The following is an 8,370-nucleotide window of genomic DNA, read 5'->3' as shown; positions in this document are numbered from 1 at the left end:
GCCGGGAAGGCAGTGGAGTTGGCCCAAGTGCTTGGGCCCTGCACCCTCATGGGAGACCGGGAGGGGGCGCCTGGCTCCTGGCTTTGGATCGGCGCAGCACCACACACAGCAGCCATTTGGGGGGTGAACCAATGGAAGGAAGACCTTTCTCTCTGTCTCTCTCTCTCACTGTCTAACTCTGCCTGAAAAAAAAAAAAACACTTTACATTTTCTTTTTCAAGACTGCTCTTCTGCCTGTTCCAGTTGTACAGGCATGGCCAGCTGGTGCTGGGGAATTGTCACAGGTATCTTCTCAGAACTGAAAATGACTCTATTTTTCCCCCTTTACTGGGCCTCCCTTCCAAGCTCAAGCCACGGTTTCCAAATGCTGCAAGTCACTCCCAAGGGAGAGGGGGCCCTTCCCTCGCTGTCGCCCCTAGGCGTGGTTTCCTTCCATCAGGAGGCTGCTCCCTTGGGTCTCATAAATAGCAGAGCACCTCTGCCTCGCTGAAGCCTGTGGTGCCGAGAGGCGTGGCTGAAGTCAGTGGCTGTGAGGGAAACCGGGGAGGGGTCTAGAAGGCAGCCTGTGGCACGACCCCGAGGTAGGCGTCCGGGTGAGTGTTTGGGGACTTAGATCTGAATGCAGGATCCGGGCTGGGCTGGAGCAAATGCAGGGCCAGGGGTGCAGGGTCTCACACAGCTCCCCACACCTCCCCTGGCCCCCTTGGAACCTGAAGTTAGCGGCTTACACACCCTGGGCCGCATTCCCGGAGACTCGGAGGAAGAAAGGGCTCTGGGCTCTGCGCTGTGCGGAAATGGCTGTCCCTTCACCAGGGACCAGAGTCTGAAAAGGTTCTAGGAAACAGGGTGTGTGTGTGTGTGTGTGAGAGAGAGAGAGAGAGAGAGGGAGAAGGCTGTGTGTGTGTGTGTGTGTGTGTGTGTGTGACAGAGGGAGGGAAAGGGAGGAGAGGGGTGTATTGTGAGGGGGGAGGGAGAGAGAGAGAGAGAGAGAATGAAGAAGGTGAACTCAGTCCTGGTTCTCGCATCCCAGCCTCTCTCTGGCTCTCCCCGAGCTGAGTCAGCACATCTCCTGGAAGCCACGCCCTGGCTTCCTGAGCCTCAGGGACCTTTGTCTTCATCCTCCAGCCTGATCTGGTAGCCACTGACTTCTCCTGGATTTAACCTTTGTCCTCTTGTTTCACACACACACACACACACACATGCCTCTCCTCCCTCCCTCCCTCCCTCTCTCTCTCTCCCTCCTTCTCTCCCTCTCTCTCTCTCTCTCTCTGACTCCCCTCACACTCACACTCCCCCATCCAGACAGGATTCAGCGTCACCAAGGGGGCAGTGAGGACCCCTCCCCCGCACTAAGGCACAGCGTCAGGGTGGGGGAAAGAGGCCCGGGACAAGAACTCCCCGTCTGAGTGCGCAGACGGGGAACTTTTCGTGATAAAATAATTTCAGACTCCCAGAAAAGCACAAGGTCCTTTTTACAGAAAAATGCAAAAGCATAAAGAATTTCTAAAAACAAACAAACTTTCAAGGGGGTGTGGGTGGGGACTGTGGTGCAGTGGGTTGAGCCACTGCCTGGGAAGCCCGCGTTCCATCCTGGAGTGCTTGGGATGGAGTCAGATTCGGTTCTGGACTCCACGGTTCTGCCTGGCCCAGCCCCGGCCACTGCAGGCATTGGAGGAGTGAACCAGCAGATGGAAGATCTCTCCCTCTCTGTCTCTGTCTCTGTCTCTCTCTCTCTCTCTCTCTCTCACACACACACACACACACACACACACAAAGAGCTTTTCTTTTTTTTTTTTTTAATTTTTTTTTTGACAGGCAGAGTGGACAGTGAGAGAGAGAGACAGAGAGAAAGGTCTTCCTTTTTTGCCATTGGTTCACCCTCCAATGGCCGCCGCAGCCGGTGCCCTGCGGCCGGCGCATCGCGCTGATCTGAAGACAGGAACCAGGTGCTTCTCCTGGTCTCCCATGTGGGTGCAGGGCCCAAGGACTTGGGCCATCCTCCACTGCACTCCCGGGCCATAGCAGAGAGCTGGCCTGGAAGAGGGGCAACCGGGACAGAATCCGGCGCCCAGACTGGGACTAGTACCCGGTGTGCCAGCGCCGCAAGGCGGAGGATTAGCCTAGTGAGCCGCGGCGCAGGCCACAAAGAGCCTTTCAAATAAAGTTTAAGCAAGAAACCTGTATACGCCTCCCTTATTTGCATATCATTTTCTCTCTGTATGCACATTGTCCAGAACCATTTCAGAGTAAGTTGTAGATAAGATCACCCTTTTTCCTCTAAGTATTTGATCACCTATTTCCTTAAAGACATAGACATCCCCTTTCATAAGCCCAGTGTTCTCAGAAAACTCAGGAAATTAATGGTGATACAACATGATTTGCCCAAAGCATACATTTTTTCAAATTTCAAAAATTTCTCTTTTTAATTAATTTATTTGAAAGGCAGAGTTACAGAGATAGAGAGAGACAGAGGCAGAGTGAGAGAGAGAGGGAGAGAGAGAGAAAGAGAGAGACAGACAGAGAGTCTTCCCTCCAGTGGTTCACTCCCCAGATGGCCGCAACGCCCAGAGCTGCACCGATCCAAAGCCAGGAGCCAGGAGCTTCCTCCAGGTCTCCCACGTGGGTGCAGGGGCCCAAGGACTTCAGCCATCTTTTACTGCTTTCCCAGGCCATAGCAGAGAGCCGGATCAGAAGTGGAGCAGCCGGGACTCAAACCGGCGCCCATAAGGGACGCAGGTACTACAGGTGGCAGCCTCATCCACTACACCACAGCACCGGCCCCCAACAATTTCTTGAACAATGTTCTTTATAGCATAAGAGGGGTGAAAAAAATGTTCCAGACCCAATCCAAGATCACATAAGTGGACTCTTTAGGGTCCCATCAATTGGAGAAGTTCTTTAGTCTTCCATGATACTGCTGTTTTTGTAGACGAGTCACCTGTTTAGTTAACAGACCATGTGATGCTTCCTCGCAGCTGGAGTCAGGCCGTGCATCTTCAGCAGGGATGCCACAGAGGTGACACTGCGGCCCCAGAGATGATGTTCATCTGTTTTGTTCATCCCTCATGATGCCAGTTCTTGAGAGGAGAGGCTTTGCGATTGCACGAATGTACTATTTCTCATCAAAATTTACCCACTACGTTAAAAAAAAAATGGCTTTAATTTCTTTGACACGGAGCTGCCATCTGCTGGTTCATTCCTGCAATGCCTTACAGGAGCCGGCTGGGGCAGGGCAGGAGCTGAGAGCTGGGAACACAATGCAGGTCCCCACAGGGATGGCAGGAGTCCAGTTACATGAGCCATCATCACCTGCTGTCTACCAGGAACCCAGAGTCAGGAACCAGAGGTGGGACTTGAACCCAGGTACTGGGATGAAATCCAGAGGCTCGGCTAAATCTCTGTTCCTGCTCACGTTTTTACCATCTACTGATAATCCCTGCTTGAATATATTACCACCTTAAACCTGCCAAATGATGACTTTCTAATCCCATCATTTCTCCTACATTTTAGTTGTAATTTTTATAATGATTTTCTAACTTAATCATTTCTTCTACTATTTAGTTGTTTGTTTGTTGTGTTGTGTTTTGTTGTTGTTGTTCTACTTAAAAAGCAGAGTGGCAAGAGGAAAGGATAGAGGGGGAGAGAGAGAGAGAGAGAGAGAGAGAGAGATATCTTTAGGCACTGGTTCACTCCCCAAATAGCTGAAACAGTTGGAGCAGGGGCCAGGCCAAAGCCAGGAGCTTCATCCAAGTCTTCCACGTGGATGCAGGGGACTCAAGCACTTGGGCCACCTTCCACTGCCTTCCTGGATGAATTAATGGGAAGCTGGGCCAAAAGTGGAGCAGCTGGACTTGAACTGGCACTGGACTATGGGATGCAGGCATTCCAAGCAGCAGCTTAACCCGTGCACCACGAGCACCTGCCCTTATTAGTTGGATATATATATATTTTTTGGAAAGGCAGAGAGACAGAGACAGAGTCACACATGTCTGGCTCTTTCATTCCCCAAGTACCCCCACAGCAGCCAGTTCAGGACCACAGCTGGACACAACCGTTTCCCACGCGACTGGTAGGAACCCAACCACCTGAGCCATTACCACTGCCTCTGGGGGTGCACGTGAGCAGGAAGCTGGACTCAGAAGTGGAGCCAGGACTCGAACCCAAACCCTGGCAGATAGTATGCAGGCATCCCAACAGCCTTCTTAACCGCTGTGCCAAACGCCCATTCCTGTTGGTCGGGATTTTACTGTCAGGGAAGGACTTTTTTTTTTCCTCCATGTATTCGTTTGTTACTACCAGTATGGGCTTCCATTTTCTTATTTTATTCAGTGCGTTATAAAGCGCTGCAATCAGTATTATCTATTTTTCTCTTGAAGTTCAGATCGTCTCAGGTTGAGCCAGTGGGAGGCTCCTTCCAGCTGTCTCCTCTGTTTTTTTCTTTGACATGCCCAGGCAGGGCTGTTTCTGAGGGAGAACATTCTAGAACTCTGGCCAAGAACATATGTCCAAAATTATTAAAGTTTAACAGCAGTCAAGAATCTTTTTTTTTTAATTGTTACAAAGCACACATTATATGCCAATGGATTTGGGAGTTGCAATGAGTAGACATGTTTTCATCTTGCCAGAGACGCGGCTCACTGCGAACATCGAGGCTCTCTCCGGCCTGCACTCAGCCCATTTCACAGAGGAAGAGACAAGGAGAGAACGGAGAGCGCAGGAGGTGGACAAGAGGGAGTAGAGAGGAGAAGAAAAGTCGAGAAAGAGGGAGGCAGCGCCTCTCCCCTCTCGGTTCCCTCGGTCCAGGCTGACACCCGCCGCCCCTGGGGGAAGCCGGCCCGCTGCTGCTGCCCTCGGCCCTCCGGCGGGCGGAATGCAGCACCCGGACAAGCTGAGGCCCGCTGGGTCGCATGCAAGCAATGCCAGGGTGCTGGCTGCCGCAGACGCAGCCCAGGAAGGGGCGGGAGGCGCGGAGAAACGCGCAGTGGCGATGGCCGCCTTGCCCTGCCCGCCTCGCTGGGACCACAGCGCAGGCTGGAGGCGCTTCCGGCGGAATCCACGCGCGGGAAAGCCTGTGATGAATCGGTTCTGTCTTTACTAGCCGGGGGTTGCTATGGCAATGGGAATACACGGTGGGTTTTAAGAGATGTAATTTTCTGTGATTCACTGTATATTTTTAGCCGTTTTTTTTTTCTTCCTGTATTATCTCCCTGGGGCAATTGCCTATTAATGCTGGCGGGCACGGAGATTGGGCTAACCCGTCCGTTCTCAGGGCCTGCGCGCTTCGGGCTAGCCTGGTACCACAGCCACACTGGCTCGGGATATGGCTTCATCAGCACGAGCCAGGCCACAGCCAAGGAAGACAACAGAGACGAATGGAAAGCCCTGGAAATACCGCGGCCCAGGAAACTGGCGATGGGGACGCTCGGGTGGCGCCACCGCAGCCCGGCCAGCTCGGAAACCCGCGGCTTGGGCCAGGACAGCTAAGCCCAGGTCCAGAGTCTGGCACTGCGAGCACCCGGCCCTCCGCCCACCGCAAGCCTGGCTATTGCTTTTTTTTTTCCTTCGTCCGTTCTGTTTTTCTTTCTTTGCTTTAATGTTACTCGCTTCTTGCACCATGAAATGGGGGTTGGGCGGTGGCTAAGAGGGGGTGAGAATTGCCGTCACTGTACTCTGGCTGTTTGTCACTGGGGATCGGAAGTCGTTCCAGAAAGAGAGAATTTGCAGCCCTAACAGGCGCCGCATCTAAGGGTGTGGCTTAGCCTCAGCTACCGCGAATGCAGGAGGCCTGGTTGTTGCTGACCTCGCTTGCGACAGAAATTGACCAGAAGGCACGCTGCAACCCAGGCGAGGTTTCCTGGAGGCCCCAGCTCGGATGCAAAGGGGACAGAGCAGCGGGGAGAGGTTCCACCCGTTGAACAGGGGGCTTCACTCAGCTTGGGGAGGCGTGGCCACACCCTCTCTTCACTCTGCACCAAGCGCTGTGCAGGTGCTGGGGTCCTTTTGCAAGCAACACGTTCAAAACGGCAGTGTTGCTCTGTACCGCCTCCCCAGGGAGGTCAAATAGGAGTCCTACCGGGCTGTGCTGGGCGTTTGCTCAGCCTGGGAAACTCCCTAACGGCGCAGGTGCGGGTCTTTTGTGGGCGGAGTTGAGGAGGGTATTGCTCCTGGTTGACTGCAGGTGGCACCTGGGCAAATGCATGCGCCGTCAGGTCCGCCTTGGCTTGATTTGCTGAATCAAACCCTGTTTCTAGACTGTCTCCAGATGACGTGGTCTACATCTGGGCTCGCTGTCACACCACTAATTTCCACTGATATTTTGGTGTTTGAGATGTAAAAATATACAAGGGTACTTTTAAAAAAAAAAGACTCATCAAAATGCATATTATGAAAAAACTATGCATGGCTTTCAACCAATATTTTTTGCACCAAATAAACTTTTTTAATTCCATCTTTCCATGGACTTTTTGAAGTTCCCTCATAAAACTTAGCTAACGGAGGCTTCAACAAAGTGTGTTTTGTTTTTCTCGCATCAGCAGCCCAGAGATGTCTAATAATTTTTTTTTTCATTTAATAACCAGCACAGAATCAGCATACATAACACCACAATGCAGGAGCTGTTACGCTGTAAAGAACCAAGCCTCTCTGTTTTCTGCTGTCCACCTGTCCAGGTATTTACCGCAGAAATAGAGAACTAGGCCGGCGCCATGGCTCACTAGGCTAATCCTCCGCCTGCAGCGCTGACACACCGGGTTCTAGTCCGGTCGGGGCGCCGGATTCTGTCCCGGTTGCCCTTCTTCCAGGCCAGCTCTCTGCTGTGGCCAGGGAGTGCAGTGGAGGATGGCCCAAGTGCTTGGGCCCTGCACCCACATGGGAGACCAGGAGAAGCACCTGGCTCCTGGCTTCAGATCAGTGCAGCGCCGGCCGCAGCGGCCATTGCGGGGTGAACCAACGGCAAAGGAAGACCTTTCTCTCTGTCTCTCTCTCACTGCCCACTCTGCCTGTCCAAAAAAAAAAAAAAAAAAAGACATTAGAAATAAAGAACCAGCTGGCTCAGAGACTGTTAGCTGCAAAAGCAAATCCTTCCCAAGGTGCAGCCGGTTAGGCTGTTACCTGAGTCGCCCGCACCCTGATTCAAGTCCTACCTACTCCGCACTTCCACTCCAGCTTCCTTCTAATGCTCCTGGGAGGCAACGGATGATGGCCCAAGTGCTTGGGTTGCTGCCACCCATGTGGGAGACCTAGATGGAGTTCCCAGCTCCTGGCTTCAGCCTGGCCCAGTCCTGGCTGTTGTGGGCATTTGGGGAGTGAACCAGCAGATGGGAGATTTCCCTTTCTCTCTGTTTATTCCCTTCTCTGTCACTCTGCCTTTCAAATAAGTAAATAATCTTCAAAAGAAAACAATGGTTCAAAATTTGGGGCTGGAGAAGAGCTATCATAGGCGCACAAGGAGGCTCCTGTTCTGGCTCTTAGAAAGTGAAGCCTGGTAGGCCGGCACTGTGGTATAGTGGGGAAAGCTGCTGCCTGCAGTGTCGCCATCCCATAGGGGTGCCGGTTCGAGTCCCAGCTGTTCCATTTCTGATCCCACTCTCTGCGATGGCCTGGGAAAGCAGTAGAAGATGGCCCAAGTCCTTGGGCCTCTGTACCTGCTTGGGAGACCCAGAAGAAGCTCCTGGCTTCAGATTGGATCAGCCTATCTCCAGCCGTTGCAGCCATCTGGGGAGTGAATCAGCAGATGGAAGATCTCTCTCTTTGTCTCTCTGTCTCTGCTTCTGTGTAACTTTGCCTTTCAAATAAATAAAATAAATCTTTTTTTTTTTTTTAAGAGAAAGTGAAGACTGGGGGCCTGCACTGTGGTATGGCAGGGAAAGCCACCGTTTGCAGCACCAGCTTCCCATACAAGTGCCAGTTTCCACTTCTGATCCAGCTCCCTGCTAATGCACCTGGGAAAGCAGCGGAGGATGGGCCCCTGGCACCCACGTCGGAGACCCAGTTGGAGTTCTGGGCTCCTGGTTTCAGTCAGGCCCAAGCCTAGCCATTGCAGCCATTTGGGGAGTAAACAAGTAGCTAGGAAATTCTCTCTCCCAGTCTCTCCCCCCTCTGCCTTTCAAATAAATAAATAAATCTTTAAAAAGAAAAAAAATACCCAAAACTGAAGCCTCCTTCTCTAAGCCAGTGTCTTCACAGAGGGAAAGACCTGAGTCCTGGCTGACCCTAGACGGTGGAAGCAGCGACAGGGGGTGTGTTGGAGGAAGATGGGCAAGGGTCTGAAACTGACCTGGAATTGCTCCACAGGTTACAACACATTCTAGCATTCTTCTTCTTCTTTTAAGATTTATTTATTTAAAAGGCTGAATTACAGAGAGAGAGAGA

General features: G+C 52.2%; 1 long non-coding RNA gene across 1 annotated transcript; it reads left to right on the top strand.

Annotated features, from left to right (window-relative positions):
- Nucleotides 1–501: 501 nt before the first annotated feature.
- Nucleotides 502–6,446, top strand: LOC138847177 (uncharacterized). The gene is made up of 2 exons (XR_011384824.1): nucleotides 502–581; nucleotides 4,626–6,446. It is a non-coding gene; the product is annotated as an uncharacterized lncRNA (long non-coding RNA).
- The last annotated feature ends 1,924 nt before the right edge of the window (nucleotides 6,447–8,370 follow it).

Source organism: Oryctolagus cuniculus, chromosome 20 (assembly GCF_964237555.1).
Source record: "Oryctolagus cuniculus chromosome 20, mOryCun1.1, whole genome shotgun sequence".
NCBI classification, from domain to species: Eukaryota; Metazoa; Chordata; class Mammalia; order Lagomorpha; family Leporidae; genus Oryctolagus; species Oryctolagus cuniculus.
The sequence above is the reverse complement of the archived record's forward strand: the minus strand, read 5'-3'. Positions and strand labels throughout refer to the sequence as shown.